At 47.9% G+C, this 20733-nt stretch overlaps 1 protein-coding gene across 3 annotated transcripts in view; it reads left to right on the forward strand.

The window, feature by feature from the left end:
• The window catches only part of LOC144784606 (ATP-binding cassette sub-family B member 5-like), a 1313284-nt gene that overhangs the window by 334984 nt on the left and 957567 nt on the right, over nucleotides 1–20733 (forward strand). The window lies entirely within an intron of this gene.

Consider the following 20733-nt stretch of genomic DNA (forward strand, 5'->3'; position numbering starts at 1 on the left):
TACGGGGGACCTCCTGCATTCACTGGGGTTCACTATCAACGAGCCGAAGTCACACTGGACTCCCTCTTGGAAGCTCTTTTTCATCTGAGCAGTTCTGGATACAGCGCAGATTCAGGCTTATCCTCCCGAGCAGCGAGTCTGGGATATTCGGGCTATGATACCGATGTTTCAGCCTCTATCACTGATTTCAATGAGATTTACTCTGAGGCTGCTGGGCCTCATGGCCTCCTGCAACCTACTGGTGGATCATGCCAGGTGACATTTGCGGGCTCTGCAATGGGACCTGAAGTTCCAGTGGGTGCAGCATCAAGGTCATCTTTCCTAATTCGCCCTGGTCTCAGAGGGGATTGCAATGGTGGCTCACAAACCAGGATTGGGTCAGTGGCAGATTACTTTCCCTTCCCCAACTGGAGTTCCCAGTTGTGACAGATGTATCACTCCTGGGATGGGGCGGCCACCTGGGAGAGGCTGAGATCAAGGGTCTTTGGTCTCCGGCAGAGTCAGGTCTCCACATCAAACTTTTGTAGGTCCTGGTGATCCGTCTTGTACTGAAGGCATTCCTTCCCTCTGTCAAAGGAAGAGTAGTGCAGGTGTTCACAGACAACACCACCACCATGTGGTACTGCAACAAGCAGAGGGGTGGGGTGGGGGACCCTATGTCAGGAGGCTCTTTGCCTTTGGACATGACTGGAACATCAGTGCATATCCCTGATTGTTCAACACCTGGCAGGTTCTCTGAATGCCAGTGCAGACGAGCTCAGCCGTCGGTGCATGATGGATCACAAATGGCGTCCTCACTCCGAGGTGGTGTAAGGTCTCTTTTAGCAGTGGTGAGAGCCTTGGTTAGATTTGTTCACCACTGAAGACATCACGCAATGTCAGCAGTTCTGTGCATTGGAATTTTCAAGGCGGCACTCGCTCGGTAACGCCTTTCGTCTCAAGTGGAATTGCGGCCTGCTGTACGCCTTTCCACCTGTATCACTTCTGCCCAGAGTGCTGAAGAAGATCAAGCACGACCGGGCCCACGTCATTCTTGTGGCTCCGGACTGGGCATGAAGAATCTGGTATCCAGAGCACCTGAGCCAGGTCATCAATCCTCCGATCAGACTGCCTTCTTGTGCCACAGCAGCAGGGGATGGTCCTCCACCCAAACCTGTCCAACCTCCACCTCCTTGCGTGGAGATTGAGCTGCAGCAGTTGACAGCTTTTGACCTTCTTCCCGAAGTCTGTAATGTCATCTTGGCAGCCAGGCGTCCCTATCCTAAAATGGTATATGCCTGTAGATGGAACAAATCTTTGGCATGGTGCACAGCAAAGGCTGTGGATCCTCTTTCTGCCCCTCTTTCGGAGGTGCTCCTATTCACTCTATCTTTGGCCCACCAGGGCTCTACTCTGGCAATCTCAAAGGCTACATCTACCTTGCTCCACCTTCCTGACCAGCCTTCTCTTTTCAAGTCTCCTATCTTAAATAGATTTCTAAAGGGTATTACTCATCTCTTTCCTCCTTCTCCTTTCGTAATACTCCAATGGAACTTGAATCTTGTCCTTACTTATCTTATGTGTGCTCCCTTCGAGCCACTACATAACTGTCCTCTACGACTTCTTACTTTGAAGACTGCCTTCCTGCTTGCCATTGCCTCTGCTCGTAGGGTAAGTGAGCTTCAGGCTCTATCCTCAAAGCCTCCTTTTCTAGCAGTTCATCCGGACAAAGTGGTCCTTCACACTAGGTCCTCTTTTCTGCCCAAAGTGGTTACCTCTTCCCACATAGTTCAGACCATCACTTTGCCCAGTTTCTTTTCACCTCTGCACCCTTCCAAAGATGAGGAGAGACTCCACCGTCTGGACCCAAAACGTGCGCTGTCCTACTTTGACCGCACTAAAGTGCTCCGGGTGGACGATCATCTCTTCGCTGGGTATGTGGGTGCCAGGAAAGGTTGGGCCGTACACAAATGCACCATCTCTCAATGGGTTGTCCGATGCATTAAAATCTGCTATTAATTGGCAAAACATGACCCTCCAGTGGGACTGCGGCCCACTCTACTGCTTTGGGACCTGGAGTTCCGCTCATTGACATCTGCCGGGCAGCCACGTGGGCATCCTTGCACACGTTCACCAAACATTATTGCCTTAATATCCAAGTCCGGAGAGATGGCTTTTTTGGCTGTTCTGTTCTCCAGGACTTTCTGGTGTGAACTTAGTTCGCAGACCCACCTCCTGGGTTGCAATTCTGGGGTATCTATTCTAAGGGGAGGAATCTATCACTAATGTTCTCTTTCAGATGAACAAGTTACTTAACCTTTGGTATGATGTATCTGTAAGAGACATAAATTAGTTATAGATTCCTTACCACCCCACCCATCCTTCCCGTTCTGAGAAATCACTTCTAGGGATAGTGACTCCCTTCCAGGGCCCTTCGTATGTGCACCAGTGGTAAGTGTATTGCATGACTCTGCGCTTCTGCCGTGGAAAGTCATGTCAGAACTGGCTTCAACGCATCGGGGGAGCGTCTAAGCAGGCATTATAACGTCAACCTGGCAAACACGACCACCGACGCAGAGTCCACCGATTCCACCTACCAATGTGCAGGGGTACTGCTTAGAGAAAAAATCTCCAGATCCAGTCTGACACCTGGGGGTAGTTACAAGGTAAGGAATCTATAACTAATGTGTGTCTCTTACACATACATAATTACCAAAGGTAAGGAATGTGTTCTTCAAATGGCAAAATGTTCTGACCTGGACCAGATTGAAATGTGCACCAACTGAGGTTGTGCCTTGGTTAGATTTACTTGGGTGGCCAAGAACAACAAAAAGATATAGTACAAACCTGGCTCAATGACATGAAACTTGATGGTTTCAATCCACAACTTTCTCTGAAATTAAAGCCACTTGAATTCACCCTAAACACCAACTTCACCCTCATGGAACACTTTGCCAAACAAAACAATGACTAATTGGTTCCAACTCGTACTTCTAAAGAAAGTCCAACTGTTTCTTCCAGAAAACAACAGCATAAATACTTTTAAACACTGCTCAAACTTATGAAAGAGTTAAAGACATCTCTGTAAAAAACACCACAGCAAAATGCAGTAAGCGTCCACTACCCAGATTAGTCTCCTGTTATTTGTTGACTTTATGTTTGTCTGATCATGTACAGCACTCCAATGCGTTATGGTGAGGTTCATATTATAGACATACCATATACATACATACACACAAACATACATATATACATACATACGTTGTTCGTGGTCGTCCAGAGGTCTGAAAATCCAATATTATTCTTAGTCCAACATTTTTAGAGACCAGAATAAGTCCTTCTGGACACCACTAAGGCTGCCAGGAACTCAGGAAAAGCACTTATGGGTCAGGACTCACTCCAGCAGAGGTCACCGGCAGGGTCCTGTCATCTTCCAGTTGCAGCTGATCAGTCCATAACAAAGGCAACTTGCAGCTTATGATGATGCTGTAGCCCACTATCTGTCTTAGGTACAGTATTTCCTGTTTACCCTACTGCATCAATACCACATTGCACTTTGCTCCTATAATCCAAGATGGGGAATCCCTTTTTCCATTGTGCAACGCCTGTGTGACCACCCAGAGATGTGCCTATGGAAATGAGTAGCTTGCTCCTTTGTGGTGAATCAAAACTGGTTCCGGGACAGTTTCCCTCCAAATGGGTTTAGTGCTAGCTAGGCTGGGGAAACAAAGGCTGGCCATTCCTAGGTCTCAACTTACATTTGCTTGTGGAAGGACAGGCCCTATACAAATGTATTAAGTTCCTGAGTACATCCTAATTGGTCTTCCTACAAGGGGAAGAAAAACACCTCTCACACCTAGGTCATTGTTTCTGATCTGGGAACAGTGTTCACACTCAGTAAAGGGAACCACTGACTGAGCAGGTGCAAGGAGGCTAATGCAAATTAGCCTCCAGGAGATTCGGGAAGGGAAAAGGTAACTTTCAAAACATTACTTTTCCTAAATATATGTTACAAATCTATCTTCACAATTGGATCACATTTTGAATAATTATTTAAAACATTCCTTGAATAATATATAGTCGGTGAACTGTTATTCTAACTTGTACCCAATCTGAGATAGCAGAATGAATATTTTAATCTGTACTCTAGTTTTCTTCATCGGACAGCCAGAGTTTTCCACAGTGAAAATAGCTTTTGGGGTCCTCACTGTGGGGGTATGGTAACAAATAAATACCATGCACCCTACCTTCTATTCTGCAAGGCCTACATAGGGTTTACTTATTACTATTTAAGGGGAGGGTTTTCCCTGTCAAAAATCGTAATTTTGTTGGACGCTACGATGGCTTTCGATAGGCTGGAATGGCCACATCTCTGGGCCGCTCTTGCGAAATTCGGCTTTGGTCCCGGGTTCATTGGTTGGGTGAAACTTTTGTACGAGGAGCCATTGGCGCAGGTGGTAGTGAATGGTCGAGTGTCTAGACCCTTTGTCCTTGGGAGGGGCACGCGGCAGGGCTGTCCGTTGTCCCCACTTCTTTTCGCCTTGGCCCTGGAACCTCTGGCCGCCTGGTTGCGATGGAAGCCTTCGATGAACCCCGGAATTCGAAGATCGCATATCGCTCTACGCAGAAAACATTCTGTTGTACCTTACGTCCCCTCGAAAATCGTTGAATGTTTTGATTGATGTGCTCACCTCGTTTGGTAGAAATTCTGGCCTAGTGATCAATTGGGCCATGTCTTGTGTGTATGTGCTTTCGGGTGGTGCTCCCTCCCTGCCGAGCGGGTGCCCTGTCCAGGTCTCGCAAACCGGATTTAAATACTTGGGGATTTCTTTATCTTTGGATCCAGTGGCTCGCTATGAACGTAATCTGCTCCCTCCTCTTCAGAGGTTAAAACTTGACGTTGTGGGTTGGCGCAAGCTACCGCTTTCGCCACTCGGGCGCGCAGCTCTTTTTAAGATGATGTCCCTACCGCGATTTTTATACGCTCCCCAGAATACATTTGATATTATTCCGGCTAGTTACTTTCGGGAGGTGGAGGGTCTTCAGAGGCAATTGCTCTGGGATGGACGCCCGCGTATTGCCCTTCCTAAGCTTACACTCCCCTGGTATGACGGGGGTATAGCACTTCCGGATATCAGGCGGGTGCCGCTCGCTCTGAGGTTCTCAGTGCAAACTCTTGCCTGCCGCTACAGGAGTAGCTTGTCATTTCTCCAGTGTTCCAGCCCTTGTGCCCTTGGTGAAGAGGAGGAAAACCACCAGCGAGGCCGCAGAGGAGACGAGAGGCGCGGCCCCGGGACTGCGAGGTTCAGCATTCAATTCCATCAGCTGTTGCCTCTTCCCGCGTGAGCCGCGCCCCCTCCCAGTGCCACGTCCCCACCAAACTGCTCATAACCTCTTGCGGCTCCCGCTTCGCGGGTGCCGCTCGCTCTGAGGTTCTCAGTGCAAACTCTTGCCTGCCGCTACAGGAGTAGCTTGTCATTTCTCCAGTGTTCCAGCCCTTGTGCCCTTGGTGAAGAGGAGGAAAACCACCGGCGAGGCCGCAGAGGAGACGAGAGGCGCGGCCCCGGGACTGCGAGGTTCAGCGTTCAATTCCATCAGCTGTTGCCTCTTCCCGCGTGAGCCGCGCCCCCTCCCAGTGCCACGCCCCCACCAAACTGCTCATAACCTCTTGCGGCTCCCGCTTCGCGGGTGCCGCTCGCTCTGAGGTTCTCAGTGCAAACTCTTGCCTGCCTCTACAGGAGTAGCTTGTCATTTCTCTAGTGTTCCAGCCCTTGTGCCCTTGGTGAAGAGGAGGAAAACCACCGGCGAGGCCGCAGAGGAGACGAGCGGCGCGGCCCCGGGACTGCGAGGTTCAGCGTTCAATTCCATCAGCTGTTGCCTCTTCCCGCGTGAGCCGCGCCCCCTCCAAGTGCCACGCCCCCACCAAACTGCTCATAACCTCTTGCGGCTCCCGCTTCGCGGGTGCCGCTCGCTCTGAGGTTCTCAGTGCAAACTCTTGCCTGCCGCTACAGGAGTTGCTTGTCATTTCTCCAGTGTTCCAGCCCTTGTGCCCTTGGTGAAGAGGAGGAAAACCACTGGCGAGGCCGCAGAGGAGACGAGAGGCGCGGCCCCGGGACTGCGAGGTTCAGCGTTCAATTCCATCAGCTGTTGCCTCTTCCCGCGTGAGCCGCGCCCCCTCCCAGTGCCACTCCCCCACCAAACTGCTCATAACCTCTTGCGGCTCCCGCTTCGCGGGTGCCGCTCGCTCTGAGGTTCTCAGTGCAAACTCTTGCCTGCCGCTACAGGAGTAGCTTGTCATTTCTCCAGTGTTCCAGCCCTTGTGCCCTTGGTGAAGAGGAAGAAAACCACCGACGAGGCCGCAGAGGAGACGAGAGGCGCGGCCCCGGACTGCGAGGTTCAGCGTTCAATTCCATCAGCTGTTGCCTCTTCCCGCGTGAGCCGCGCCCCCTCCCAGTGCCACGCCCCCTCTCACTCTACAGGGACTTAACCAAGGGCATTAACGCGCATCGCAGGACGCGCGCGGGTTGCAGCCCGGGGCGAAGCCCGGGCAAAGGGCGGGCCCGTTGTTGCCCGTTAGTGCCCGGTAGAGACCGGACCGGGCCACCCCCCTTGGATTCAACTGTCATTACTGGTACCACTCAGTGCATAGGCCTCCATAAATGTCTACCATGCACGGTAGAACTAGAAGCAATACTTAAAAAGCAATGGCCGTAGCACAAGCCACTGGGCCTATTGACCAATTTATTTCCCGGGTTAATGAGACAATTGACCATAGCATTATTCTATTGGAAAAAAGAGTATCTTTGGACCTTATGAATGCCAAACGCTCGTCCTTGGGCCTTCTAGCAACTGCAAGTTCACCCGTCCAGCAACCTTTAACTAATTTTTCCCTTCCTTTACCTTCGACTGCTGCTGGCACATACACAGGTCCAAACGCAGTCGACTTATCAGTAACTCAATCAGATTCTGACCCGTCATTAGTTGATCTTGAGGTCACTCCAGACCTAGAAGCCTGCCAATCATCCGAAAAGTCAGAGTTAATTGTAGATAAACATCCACAAGTATCAAGGGTAGGAGCTATTCCTGTATTGCCAGAATTAGGGAATACAGGTTCTACTAAGAACGCGTTTAAGATTAAGAAAAAGCCTAAAACTAAAATTAGGAACCACAACCTTGTCTCACCTACCCCTAACTCTGCATCAGGCATACCTTGCTGGGTCGAAAATATGGTAATAGATTTAAAATCGGACCTTGAAGCTACGATAGCGGCTCAAATTAAGCCTTTAATATCCAAAATTGATAGACTGACGTCGCTAATCAATTCAAAATGGGCTAATAAGGCAAGTGTGAATGTGCTTACACAGACGCACGGGAAAACAAAAGAAGTGCCTCTGGAAAATACATCTAGTAGCAAGCCTTCGAGAGATCCTTCCACTAAGGCCAAAATCTCACCAGATAACCTAGGAACAGCAACACAGCATTCGAATCAAATAGGGGGTAAATCTGTTGTATCTCCCCCAACCCCTAGTGTGATTGGTCCCACCCCGGAGATGCAAACATCCTCTGGCCCAAAAAAAGTGAGCAATCAACTAGTAAAGGGATCTAATGGTTTGGATACTAACTCGACATCAACTTCTTCCTCAAATAAGACTCAGGAACCAAAGACAAGGCCGGCTCGTTTTAAGACAATCAACTTGCCGCCGGAAGTTTCTCCCTTTGTGGTTGTTTTGACGGGTGTACCACCACTGAAGGAGGGTAGAAGAGAAACTTTCGTTGAACTGAGAAACAAATGTGCCCAGTGGCTTCAGTTGCACAAACCTCTACCCATCCATATGAGTGGTGAAATTCTTGCTGTACGTAGAGGAGAGTGGGTGGGCAGGAACACCAAGACCATAGCAGGAGATGTTATTACTGTTAATTTCAGGGATGCAGGGGCAGTGAATTATATATGTAATACACCCAGTAGTGGACCTGCTACTCAAATTAATCCACTTCCCTTGTCTTACTTCTTACCCATGCCCCCAAGACAAAATCCCCCTAGATTCAGCTTCCCAATTAACAGAGGGTACACACATGCTCCACACCATATTACTCATCAGTGGCAGCAACCATGGCATGGCCCACCTCCTCCATTTGACCCTTTTGTTTCCCAGTTTGCCCACTGGAATAGATTCTGTGCGCTGGATGAGGTTGATTGACTCAATTCTGACGAAGCTTCCTCCATACATCTTGACATTAATAGGGGCGAGGAGGAGGTTTCTTCAGTCACATCTCACCCCTTATGCCCTAATCTTCCAACTGCGGCGGTTACCAGCCTGACCAAGCCAACACCTTTTGCTCTAGATAGGGACTGTGTAGATTCCCATAACCCTAGAGATATTAATGGCACTAGAGGAGAAACCATCAAGGACAAAATAAAAATTCTCAGTTGGAATCTCGCGGGGATTTACAGGAAATTAGGTCTGCCCGAGTGGAGTGATTTGGTTGAAGCACACAAGATCTGTGTGTTTCAGGAGACCTGGAGCACTGAGCCACTCCACCGGGTTGGGTTTGTCACCTATTTTGTTCCAGCAGAAAAACCCAGGCAAGGGAAGGGGCGCCCTTCGGGGGGCTCATTATTTGGGTAAGCATCTCCCTTAACTGCCGAATAACCTCTAAGCAGACAAATAACCCAGATATTCTGGGCATTTCTCTGTCTAATCACCGTAGAGGTTTGACCTTAGATCTTTACAACGTCTATGCTAGAGGCACTAAAAATGGGTGCACCTCATCTGTAATATCCGATCTTGAGGTGCAACTTAGGGACTATAAAGAAGCTGACCACACCCTAGTAGCAGGCGATTTTAACTGCACATATGAGCCACTTCCCCTGGATGGAATCCCTGACCTAGGTGAAGAAGATAGCAGATGGGGTATTCCCACACTCTCCATCCCTCCGATTAAACGTTAGACCCGTAGTGCAGTGCAGTTAAATGCACTGACTTTGGAGTTTGGGTTAAGAGCCACTAATGGCCGTACATCTTCTGACCGGATGGGCGCTCCAACGTTCAACGGGGTTGGTCATACCTCGAGGATTGACTATATTCTGTTGGACTTGGGGCTCTGGAGTTCGGTTGAAGATATGGTAATTATACCGACTGTCGAGAGCGACCATAATTTGCTTTCCTTAATCATCACGAATCCCTGGTTTAATGGAGCATTGTTAGCACCACCTAAATGTACACATAGGGTCACTGTCTCCTCCTGTGGAAGACGCTTAAAGTGGAACAAAGTTGCCAGCAATGCTGACAAACTTTCTACCATAGAAGAGGTCCTTATAGCCTCACAAGCAGAGATCAACACTATTGATTTAGTCACGGTAGCAGATAGGGCAACACCCATTTTTGAAGCAGCTGTAAAGGCTATAGGGGAAGTTTTTTGGGTAAAGGGTACTACAGGGAAGAATATGTCCCAGAACAAATCTAAAGGGATACATGATTGGTACACTGTAGCATGTAGGAAAGCTAAGACTAGGCTAATTGAGGCCGTTAAGGGCAAGTCCCAACCCCTAATACAGATAGCCTGGAAAAAACACAAGAGAACACTGGGGCTAGCAAAAAAGGAGTGGGAAGAGGCCTATTGGTCTACCCTTAAAGAAGCTAGCTCTAAGAAAGATTCAAAATGGTTTTGGGATACTATAAGAGCTCGTAACAGGCCAGATAGTGACCTGATAACTTGTAACATCCCAAGTCAGGCGTGGGTCAAACACTTTTCAAAGCTTTATACCCGTCAAGATGATCATCTCACTCCTACTGTTTCTTGTGATCCTGATGGGGGGGGTGGTGGCTCCACTATTGTTCCCCCCAATTTGGGACATTCAGCCTAATGACTTTGATTTTACAATTAAGGAAGTGGACTACGCAATAAGCACTATCATTCCCCAAAAAGCGGCTGGTCCGGACGGCATCCCTGGCGACCTCTTGAAATCTGATATTATGAAGTGGGGGAAACTGATCCACTCCCTACTCGTTGCTATCTGTAGGGGTGCCCCTATCCCCTTTTCGTGGAAAGGGGCTGAGGTGGTCCCTATTCATAAAAAAGGCTCCAGAGATGACCCATCTAATTATAGGCCCATTAGCCTGTTAGATATCAGTCAAAAAGTAGTCGGCAAGGTTCTGCTGGTCAGAATTTTAAACTGGATAGAAGAAAACAAAATCCTTTCTGACTATCAGGCGGGCTTTAGAGTGGGTACCGGGACAATTGAACAAGCTTTTAGACTCATGATGGTGTATTGGAAAGTTGTGGTCATAGGCAAGGGCAGTCTTTATCTCGTGTTTATCGATTTAAAGACTGCCTTTGACCTTGTACCCAGGGAGACCCTATGGAGTGTACTGGCTGATATGGGGTTGCCCCACTACTTGCTATCCCTACTTGTTAGGTTACATGAAAATAGTTTTGCCCAGGTTAGGTGGGGCCCAGGGGGGGGAAAAACAAATAGCATCCCGGTTGAGAGAGGTGTCCGCCAGGGATGTGTGTTAGCTCCCACCCTCTTTTCCCTCTACATCAATGGGGTGGTTGAGCATCTTCGGAAACATCCTTCAGATGAACCATCCCTGGCTGGCGAACGTATACCAACCCTCCTCTTCGCGGATGATACGCTTTTAATCTCTAAAACCCCCATAGGCCTCCAAAGGCTCCTAGACAACTTTCAATCCTTTTGCACCAAACGAGGCCTGGTAATCAACACAAGCAAAACTAAATATCTTGTGCTGAACCCTCCCAAAAAACAAGTCCGCTCTCCTACCCTGAACGCTGAACTTTTGGAGAGGGTAGAGGTCTTCGACTATCTTGGGATACGCCTTTCACACAAAATGGAATGGACCCCACACTTGGACAAAATGCTGTTAACTCATAAGAGGATCACAGGAGCTCTCCTGAAAGAACAACGCTCCTGTATAATAAGACCAATAGCTACAGTCCTTGAGATCTATTCGGCCAAAGGGGTTAGTTCTGCTCTCTATGGGGCCGAACTTTGGGGGTCATCCATTACTGACGCTTTGCCAAGATCAGAGAGGAAATTTTGTAGAGCGATTATGTCTCTCCCGCAGGGCACGCCTACAGTCCCGCTAATGTTGGATTTAGGTTGCCGCCCAATTGATGACCTTGCAAAATTCCGTCCACTATTGCTATGGGCACGCCTGTGGCGTGTGGAGGAACTCAGCAGATATGCGCAAGGCCTAGCAGAAATTATGTCACTACCAGGGTGGCACAAAATTAAATGGTTGAGGGATATGAAGGTGCTGCTAGTAAATTTGGGCCTGAACGAAGCATGGGCAAATAGAACCTCACCCCCGAAGTTAGCTCTTAAGAAACTTTATTGGGACTGGATCCTTTCTCAGAGGAACATTAGCACCACCACGGGTAGACTCACGGAGGACTTCCTGAAGTTCAAAGATCAACCTAAACGGGAAGTGTACCTTGACATTATTGAAAAACCTTTTGATAGGGCTTTGTACTTCAAATTTAGAATAGGAACTCTTCCCCTCTATTCTTTTACTTCACGTTGGAAATCTCGTGTACAAATTACAGAGCTTTGCCCAGCATGCCTAGATAAACCAGAGTCATTGGCACATCTTATGTTCGAGTGCAGAGAGTATACAATACCCAGGAGGGTTTGGCTCAAAAACTTATGTCGGCAGCTGGGTACTAGGAGCCACGCGGCTGCAATCAGGATATTAATGTCTGACAGCCGTGCAACCTACGTTTGTGCTTTAGCCACATTTTTATCATGGGCTTGGTCTATTCGAATCAAAAGGCTAAAATTGACTGTTTAATTTTATTTTAAATTCACTGCTTAAATGAACTGCCTTATGAACTGCCTTGCAAATTTGTAAAAACTAAATGAACTAAAAGGCTAATATTGATCGCTTAAATTTTCTTTTAAATTGATTGCCTAATGTACTGTTTTGTCAACTTTTTCTAAATAGGTTAAATCTTTATTGCACGTTCACGTTTGTTTTTAAAATTGTTGCATTGTGATTTCTGTGTTGCTTTTATGATAACTTTTTTATCGAAATAAAGCCTTTTTGACTTGACTTGACTGGATATCAGGCGATATTACTGGGCCTCTCAGCTGGGAGCGATTAATCATGGAACGTACGCGCCGGCATCTAACCCGGCATTTGATATGGATAAATATTTGTTACCGGGCGGGAACTACAATAGGGCGCTGTATTCCAAAGTAGCGGGAAGGGAACTATCGGGCCCCATCAAGATTGTGGTACGAGTGTGGCATGACGCGAATGCGGCAATGGGATGGAGGGATCGACTGACCCGAGCGACTCCGTTGTATGCATCTGAAAGACTGGGATGCCTTTGGAAGACGAAAGGATTTGAAAAGTGGGTTATGATTGGTATCAGTAGGGTGAGTGATCTTTGGGTCAAGGGTAAAATCAAGACCTTCGGGGCATTGAAGACAGAGTATGAGTTGAGTGACAGGGAATTCTTTCGCTACGCACAGATTCACCACGCATTGAGTTCGGTTTTTCCTGGGGGCACTAACATCCCCAAATCTTCCCCACTCGAAGATCGGGTGCTTGACGGCTACGTGCCCGACAGCACTATTTCTTTGATATACAAGAAATTGATTAATGACCGGTCGGATTTGTTGGTGCGTCTCAGGGAGGTTTGGACCAGTGACGGCTTAGAGTTGGACGACGAGGACTGGCAATCTGCGCTATCCTCGCCTAAGGAGGTCGCGAGTCCGGCCTGTCTCCGACTAGTGCAGCTCAAAATCCTACATCGTGTATATGTCACTGGCCCGCGCTTGATTCGTATGGGTTATTCCTTGGATGGGTTATGTAAGCGTGGATGTGGACTGGTCGGAACCTTCCTCCATATAATTTGGGAGTGTCCGGAGGCAGTGGTGTATTGGAATCATGTCCATATTGTGATGGAAAGGGTCACGGGAGTGGCATTATTGCCCAAGGCCAGGCGCTGGCTGTTGAATGTCTGGGAGCGGATGATTATGGTGTGGCACAGAAGCAGTGGGCGACCCTTGGGAATATGATTGCTAAGAGAGACATCGCACAGTTGTGGGGTTCCCAGTGGCCGCCAACGGTATCGGTATGGAAGGAGAACATGGACTGGTGCATGTTTAGAGAGAAGACGGTGTATGTGGCTAGGGGCAGACCTAGGAAATGGAATAAAATCTGGGGCCAGTGGAATTCTTACCGTGGAAATATATGTACGCCTCCATTCGCTGAGACTCCAGAGGTTCCTCTTTCCCCCTGATCCGACATTCCATGACTTGTGTAACTTATGTGATTACTGCTCTTGTTTCCTCACTGGCCCTCCCCCCTTGCATCAACGATCTGTTTATATCTTTTTCTTCAATAAAAAGTTAAAAAAAAAAAATAATAATAATAATCGTTATTTTGACAGGTCGGTCTGCAGGTTTTAACTGCAGCAGTGAGGCTAGTAGGCTGAACTCCATGTTTTCTCTGTCACACTAGTGGATGGTACAATGAGTGCCGCTGTCCACAGGTGATGTTCACACTTGCATGGGTCTGTTACTACACCATATAGGTTGTCCCTATAGGAAAGTGAAATATGCCAATTAGGAGTTATGAATTAGCCAATGTTACCCATATTGCAGAAGTCAGAGCACGAGCACTGAGGCCTGCACAGTCAAACAAGCATTTACAATGCAATAGGTCTCGCATTTGTGAGACTAAGAGCTATTGAGATGGTAAACATAAAAGCTGGTGCAGTGCTGAAACATAAAGCACTACAAAAGGGGGTGGTCAAGCTATCCAGGCTGATGAAGGCTGATAGCCAGAAACCGGTCCTTGGATGCTTGATTCCGGTCTGGGAAAGACATGGCTTGGTAGTTCGGACTGGACTGTTCCCATGAGGCACAGGGTCAGAGCTGATTTGCATATAGCCAGCGTTTAACCCAGGGTGGTGTGGAGTGCAAAAAAACGATGGATTTAGGCCCAGATCCTTGTACTGGGGTGAATGTATGACATTGTTCTACATTCTGTCCTTCAACTGTGTTTTTTGAAACATAAAGCACGGCGCCCATGTTGCAAATATGATAGCGACTGAACCATAATTGGACGAAGTAATTTTCACAAAGGTACATTGCTTCTCACATTACGGAAGAATTACCAAAACAAAAGACCTGCAAGCTATCAAAAGTCCTCCATGAAATGACCTTATATTGCAGATTTGCCCTTTGCTTTTCATTGTTATGGATTCCACAGAGTGAAGCAGAATAATCCCCATATAGTTCACCCCTGAATTTAAATTAAAACACACGTTTAGGCTTGAATATTTTAATTTCGACGTGAAAAATATACGTTTGAGTTTTGAATGATTGAGATCATGCACTAAGATACTGCTACGTAGTACAGTACCCATGAGTCACCTAAATATATACATTTATAAACAAAGAATTAACAGCAGGTGTCAAGAGAAGCTGTGTACTTGTAAAGCTGCTGGACTGTGCTAAAGTGTGAGATTGAGTAGGTGAGAAAAACGAAATTTTAAAGAAAGTTGATTCATTACAAGTAGACGTCGCATAGAAATATCAATTATTCCACAGATTTGCTACCGATTATCAGCACAAACCGTGCATCCAAATTCTCTGCAAGCAATAGTGTAACTTTTCATTAACTGGTACCACTCAGATTTGTCAAGTGAGTTAAAAACCTTTTTGCACACATTATGCTTGGTCTTTCGAGGAGAAACTAAATTGAAGCCGTCACTGCAGACACATGGCCAAGGTTTTTCTAACTGAAATGAGACAATAACTTATAGAGGAAAATCACGACCTCGTTGTGTATTTTTCCCCAAATGCGTAAAGCTCCGTTTATTACAGTATTAAGCTAAGCACCTTGATTTCTGTAATTTTTTTATGGCCATCACTTCAAAGTGAAATCCTGCACACCGATAAATTTGCTGCCCAAAAGGGAGTATCTAAAAAACATTTCAACCTTTAAAAATACAGTGAGATGACCGTAGATGTATATATTCCCCTGTCCATTCCATTTCGAAAGAATACCCTTGGTCCGGCCAGTACTCATTTGTGAGGAGTTGAAGGTTATGGCTACTCTCCACTAGTGCACGGTCCATTGTTGTTTAGTCTAAGAGGCAAGAAGCACACTGGAAGGACAGGGAGATAGAGATGGCAAAGGCAGGAACCAGCGAGGCGGTGACAACTCTGCCACAGGAGAAGGTCAGAAGCATTCGTGGCATGCGGGGAAAGCGGAGGACCTTTGGAACTGCTATAGTGAAGGACGAGACTTAGAGTTTATTAATATAAAATTGGGTGCCGTGCTGAAATAAAGACAGCGCTGGTTTTGTAAATATGAGGGATTATAAATGTGAAATTGGGCGCCATGCTGAAACAAAGCGTGGTACTTGTGTTGTGAATATGAATGCTGGTGGCATCCTAAACATAAAGCGAGGCACTTTCATATATAAAAGTTATGGCCGGTAAAGCGGATGCTCTGGTGAATCACTAGCAGGAAATACAATAAGAAGGCGCTAAAGGAACTGATAAACTCCTACAGCATAAGTAAACTGTAGTTGGTCGGTGCTTCTCGACATAAAACGTATATGATGTATAAGAAGCACCAACCAATAAGGAGACAGGAAAGAAGACCGATGCAGGAGTGAACCAAAGGCAAGCAGCAGGTTGGATTACACTCAGTAGCGTGATTACAGCAGGTCTTTCAGATAGCGCATGCACTGCTTAGGCCCGACCTAAAAACCAGAAGCATCCCAAACAAATGTGGGTGATCATGTCAAAAAGGGAAAATGCCTACAGATACAACAGCTGCAAGTGCTCTGGGAGCAGCAGCAGGGCCCACCGTCCAGATTATGTGCAGGTGTGGAGGCTCCAGCATTTTCACAGGTCTCCCAAAGGCTGCAAGCATGCTTTTGGGCGTGTACTGAGCTGAATGGTGAGCCATAATGTCCAATCTCATGGGACCCCTTCAAGGTTCTCTTTACAACGCAGCATGTTCCCAGGTCAGGTCATGGTACTGCGGTAGAGATGTAGTCTTCTCAAATTCAGTCAGTTGTCACATCGGCCCAGTCCACTCTGGCAGACTCCTGACTGTCACAGCAGCATAGTCCACTTAAGCAGAACTTTGCAGTGTCCTGGTCCACTAACAGAAAACTTTATGTTCACATGCTGCACAATTCACATATGCACAACATCAGGACAGTGCCAGGGTGCCTTCAACTTGGGCAACATGTCAGGAGAATGCCTCAGTGCCGGCAGCTCAGTGGGAAAGACTGTGCTCAAATCCACTCTTCTGAGTCTCACTGGGTAGATAGACCCGGATCATCGGAGGAATCTGCTTCTGGCTCAACATAGATGATCACTCCTCATGCAGTGTCGAGTGACACTGTCATTCCCTCTCTCACAAAGGCTATCTTCAAGGCAGGTGCTTCAAGACAAGGTGGCGGCTCTTTCTTCTAGACCAGATTCTACATTATGTCCCCTCACCTCTGGGAAACTGGCTGTCAGAGAGAGACCAGCTCTGGTTGTACTGTGCTCATCAGAGTACCTCAGCAGAACAGTCCCTTCCTTGGTCAAAGAGAACTTGGAACAACAAGTGGCTCAGTAGCTCTCACTTTTATATGGACAAAGCAAACACGAGATGTGGTTTCTCTGTCTGCACACTCAGAATCAGTTTGGGGTGGTGCTTCTTTAATATGTCCACTGCATGCTCCAGAGACAGCCTTTCTGTAGAGTGAGGCTTCACACAGCAGGGCTATCTCCAGTTTGGAGCACCTAAAACAGTAGCACAAAAAAATATGAACTTTCTGTGTCTGCCTATCAACAGCCATACTGAACAGTGATCAGGAAATGGGCCCTTCACTCTCTGACAATAGGCTGCAGTGTCACACCTCAACCCCACCTTCTACCAAATTGCAGTGCCCAGGAATGCCCAGAAAGACTTATTAGCAGTCCCTCTCTGTGAAAGCACCTACTAAAATATATAAAGGGCACCCTTTCCCTTCTTTCATACTTTACTGCCAAGGTCTACTCTCTCCAGCTTTAAGTATGTTAGCAACCTCGCCTCTGCTTTGTGCACATTGACAGGCCAGTGGTTTTCAAAAATGGAACCCACGTGCCTCAATTACTCTGGTTCACTCATACCTACAATGTCTGCACCACACAAGTGTTAATATTTAAAAATTCAATGTTGATGTAAGCAATGATAAATGTGAATATAAAAACAAGATCGCATCACTGTTGTTGAAATCCAAACACCTGATATGACCTCTTCATCAACCCAGAGTCAGAAATTTGTGGTCAGAGAGGTATTACGACCTAGGTCTGAGGCAACTGATTAACTGATCACAGGTGGGGTGGCATGGAGCCAGCAGAACAAAGGTGTGAACACAGATAGGCAGCGATACCTCAATGGTCCAGGGACATTGGCCCCAATAAAGCATACATGACTGGAGTGGTATGCACATAAAGTTAGATGCCACATGAAGTTAGGAACACTCAGCCATTCAGGACACAGCAGTTATCATGAACCTCCCATTCGCATCTCTATTTGTACCTTGCACGTAGTCCCTACCTCGCTAAACTCCGCTCCTGAACCCTACTCTCTGCACGGCCGATTAGGTGCCGGTGCGAGACAGGGGAGGACGCCATCTTGGAGGGGGGCGGCAGGGTTAGCGCTCCAGTCATTGGCTGACTCCCACCCTCCTCATTCCCTTTTCTTTTCTATAAATGCTCACTACTCCCCGACGGCGCAGCAGGCGCGCCAAAGGCAAGCCCGTCTGCGCCCATCCACGACCAGTCGGGACCTAGGGCCATAACCCCTGCATCCCGACCTGCACAGATAAGATATTACAGTGAGGAATCCCTCCTCAGTATGAGGACTACCGGGGAAAAAGATTGTCTGCACTCACTTTCAGTTATGGATCTGCCTGCGGTCTGCCCAGTGTGCAAACAGAACCTAAATATTAATCAGCCTTATGGCGGGATTCAGGACTACAGCATGCTGCTCTTAAACTGTAGCTCTCTAGTAAAACACAGTACGGAAGTCGCCCTTATGTTGGAAGAGCACTTGCCAGATGTAGTCTATTTAACAGAAACCTGGCTGATGCCAGATTCTGATCCTGTCATAGTGACTGCCCTGCCCCCGGGCTTCTAAATTATACGGAAGGACCGGGTTGCAGGGAGAGGAGGAGGCCTGGCAATAATATATAAAGAGCAGTATCGGTGCCGAGCCATTTCTGAATCAATCCCAGATTGCGAGAGTCTCGCATTTAGTATTGAATTCTCTCCTAACAACTGTTTCTCAGGCACCCTTGTATACCGGCCGCCTGGCCCCCCAAAGCAGTTCCAAAAATCCCTCCCAGCTATTTTGGCCGAACGGGTTACAACCGCTTCCAACTATACACTACTAGGTGACCTCAATTTTCACTTTGAACTCACTCTCGATCATACTGCCACGGAACTGGCAGATGATTTAGCGGCGCTGCAGCTAGATCAACGGGTTGATTCATCCACCCATGTCAAAGGTCACCTCTTGGACCCAGTGTTTAGCAACTGCACAGAGCTCAGGGTCGGGCGACCAATCCGTCTTCCTTGGACTGACCACTCGCTTGTTCCCCTCACCTGGACCACACGCAAGTCACCTTTTCCCACTCCCACTGTAAGGAACTCCAGAAACTGGGCCAGACTCCCAGTAGACTCTTGGTCTAACAGCCTTGTGGCCTCCCGTCCCCCCCATAACGAGGACCCATGCACAGCCAATCGAGAATATGAAGATTGGATTGCGAAGTCTATTGAGGCCACTCTCCCCCTTCGCAAAGTCGCGATGAGGCAGGCACGAAAAACTGCCCCCTGGTTCTCTGAGACCCTCAGGGAAAAGAAACGTCACTGCAGGATATTAGAAAGACGGTGGCGTCTGGATTACTCCTCGGATGAGAAGACCCAATATAGAGACGCAATTAGAGCCTACAAGGATGAGGCAAAAACCGCCCAATCAGTTTATTTCTCTGAAAAAATTATACGAGCTAAATCTAAACCAAAGGAAATCTTCCAGATAGTGCAAAGCCTTACCAAACCTCCCCCCCTATTACGTATTACGGTAAAACCATAGCCCACTCCAATGAGCTGGTAGAATTCTTCCATCAAAAAGTTCACCAAATATACTCCTCCTTCCCCACTATAGAACCGGTCTCCATGGTTCAGGGTCAGGTGAACCCAATGGAAGTTTCACCTCAACCCCGGGCAATTCTGGAATACTTTCCATTACTAAATTATGAGTCTCTGGATTCTTTAGCCCGCCAAGTAAAATCTGGGTCACCATGTGACCCAGCCCCAACAGAGGTAATGATGTCGGTAATTCAGGTCGTTCTGCCTACCATCATGGATGGATGGGTTTTTATATAGCACAATATCACCGCCAGGTCTCAAAGCGCTTTGCATTGGGAACCCGTCCTGGTTTTTCCCTGTGAGATATCCCCTACTGGGTATCCCCAAGGTGAAAGCCAGGCATCCCGCCGTGGGGGGCCGTAGTGGAGATTAAGCAAGCTATTGCCCAGAGTTGCAGAGTGTGAACCTGTGATTTGAGTAGGCACCGAAGCGATAATTACCGAGTCCGTGGACATTTTGGGCTCAAGACCCTGCCACGTCGGGAATTGAACCCTGGTCCCGGGTCTGATCTCAGCGTCCGGGTCTGCCTCCTCTAACCAGTGAGCCACACTTCTCCACTTGAACCTCCTGAACGCCTCCATCACCTCTTGTACTGTCCCGCTTGCCTGGAAACAGGCTATGGTCCGTGCTCTGCTCAAAAAAACGAACCTAGATCCCGGTGATTTTAGCAGTTATCGCCCGATCTCCCTGCTCCCCTGGGTGAGCAAAATTCTCGAAAAGCACATCAATATCCATCTGATGGACTTTCTCGAGAACAATCAGCTGTTGGATGCCACCCAGACGGGCTTCTGACCAGGACACGGGACGGAGACCGCCCTGCTAGCAGTAACCGAGGAAACCAAAAGGATTTTAGATCAAGGGGGATCAGTGGCAGTGGTCCTCCTTGATCTGAGCGCAGCATTCGATACGGTCAGCCACGACACCTTGCTGAGCCGCCTCTTGGATGTTGGAGTATCAGGCAGGGTCCTGCTTTGGCTCAAATAATTTCTGAGCGATAGGTCTTTCCAGATCTTCGAGGGAGATACGGTCTCCGCGAGCAGACCATTGAGCTGTGGGGTCCCACAGGGCTCCTCCTTAAGCCCTGCGCTATTTAACATCTATATGAGACCACTGGCTGAGGTTTTCCATCCGTATGGCATTAAAATCATCTCATATGCGGACGACACGCAGCTAGTGGTCTCCCTGGCGCAGGAGGATGGCCAATCAACGACATCGGGGCTAATAAAATGCCTGGAGGAAGTAAAAGGATGGATGACGACATCCTCCCTTAAACTTAACGGGGATAAAACAGAGCTGATGCTCCTGGGCCCCCCAACCCCTACACACTTTGACTCCTTCTGGCCCTCATGCCTAGGTACCCCTCCAGCACCCAAGGACAACATAAAAAGCTTAGGGGTCTGGCTGGACAAAGACCTGTCCTTTAACACCCAGGCCAATAAACTCTCCGCAACCTGCTTTGCCCTCCTTAGGATGATGAAAAAAGTCCTCCCACTCCTACCTATGGAAGCCAAGCAAGTGGCCGTCCAGGGCTTGATCCAGTCCCGACTGGACTTTAGCAATGTCCTGTATCTCAG

Source organism: Lissotriton helveticus, chromosome 10 (genome assembly GCF_964261635.1).
Source record: "Lissotriton helveticus chromosome 10, aLisHel1.1, whole genome shotgun sequence".
NCBI classification, from domain to species: Eukaryota; Metazoa; Chordata; class Amphibia; order Caudata; family Salamandridae; genus Lissotriton; species Lissotriton helveticus.